The 1,627-nt window shown below is 42.1% G+C and overlaps 1 non-coding gene across 1 annotated transcript; it reads right to left on the bottom strand.

Annotated features, from left to right (window-relative positions):
* Positions 1-385: 385 nt before the first annotated feature.
* LOC115802188 (U6 spliceosomal RNA) lies at positions 386-493 on the bottom strand. The gene has a single exon (XR_004022588.1). It is a non-coding gene; the product is annotated as a U6 spliceosomal RNA (small nuclear RNA).
* Between the last annotated feature and the right edge of the window lie 1,134 nt (positions 494-1,627).

Here is a 1,627-nt window from a genome sequence, read left to right as displayed (position 1 = left end):
CTACTCATCTTTGAATCATCCTCTCCTTTTTCCTCGAAATGATCTGAATCCCCTTCCCAAGGCAGCAGAGGGGCGAGAGGCTCTGGGGCTGGCTTCCTGGAGCTGGAGCTCCAGTAAGCGTGGCCAAGCCCCAGGCTTCCAGGCAGCAGAGCCAGCGGTCAAGGCAGTTACGCAGGATGGAGACCAGGAAACAGACCCCCCAAAAGGGCTGCTATAAGAGGGAAAACATTTGCTAGATAGGTTCTGGAAGGAAAAGTTGCAGAGGCCCCAGAATAAAAAGGCAGATCTTTTTTCCTCTGGGTTTCTTTGCCTCAGGCCTGCGGGTGGGGAGAAAATGTTAAAATCAGACATCTGCCTATTAACCATATCCATCTCTTTTTTTTTTTTTAATATGGAAGGCTTCATGAATTTACATGTCATCCTTGAGCAGGGTCCATGCTAATCTACTCTGTACGGTTCCAATTTTTAGTATATGTGCTGCCGAAGCGAGCACACATATCCATCTCTTAATCTCTTATTCCCACTCACTGATTTTCTTCATTCAGCAAATACAGTGGTCTGATAAGTGGGTTGTGACGGGATAATAATACCAGCTGATGTTTATTGGTGTGAAATTATGCAGGTGCCTAGAAATGGGGCTGAAAAGAAATGAGAGCCAGCTCATGAAGAGTTTGGATTTTACCTGGAAGGTTTAATCAAGGGAGCAACATGCTCCAATTTGCTTTTACAAAGATCCTTCTGCTGCAGAGTGGAGAATGGATTGCTGGGGAGCAGGGCAGGAGGCAGAAAACAATGAGGCCTGGAATTAGCATAGGACTAGTAGGGATGGATGAAATCAGTGACGGAGAGGCAGGAAGCAAACATGTGAATGGTTTCTCACATGCCTAGAATTACTCCCGTAGCCTCCTAACTGGATTTCTCATCACCAAGATTTTTTTTCCCCCTTCCAATCAACTCTGAGATTAACCTTCCTTAGATACCATTTATCCAGTTGAGGAGTACTAGATAGCCTACTGCTTAAGTGCATTGGCAGTAGGGCCAAACAGCTTGGATTCAAATCCTGTCTCAGCCACTTTACAATGACCAGTTTCCTCATTTGAAAAATGAGGTCCTGAAAATGGTGTTTACACTCCAGGGGTGCTGTGAGTCAATGTATATAGAAGAACTTGTATCATTACTTGTGTATGGTAATCCTTCAATAAAAAAAGTAATTACTATTATGGCATTTCTCTACTCAGAAACCTTCCATAGTGGAGAGGGGCAAGGTAGGGATATGGGATTAAGAGATACAAACTACTATGGATAAAATAGACAGCAACAAAAATATATTGTACAGCACAGGGAATGACAGACATTATTTTATAACTTCTAATGAAGTATAATCTATAAAAATATTGAATCACTATGCTATGCACCTGAAACTAAAATAATATTGTAAATCAACTATAATTTTAAAAAAAGAAACCTTCCATAGAAAACCTTTTATTTCCATTTGCTAGAATGGCAAGGCCTGCCTCTCCAGATCCTTCATAATCCAGGCCCACTATACCGCTCAGCCTCATCTAATGCTATTCCTCCAAATATGTTCCCCAAATATACCAGATACAGCACATCTGTGCCTTGGTCA

Source organism: Delphinapterus leucas, chromosome 8, assembly GCF_059928025.1.
Source record: "Delphinapterus leucas isolate spDelLeu-1000000601 "Yukka" chromosome 8, BTC_Dleu_Yukka2, whole genome shotgun sequence".
In the NCBI taxonomy this organism is placed as follows: domain Eukaryota; kingdom Metazoa; phylum Chordata; class Mammalia; order Artiodactyla; family Monodontidae; genus Delphinapterus; species Delphinapterus leucas.
This window is presented reverse-complemented; position numbering and strand designations above follow the sequence as displayed.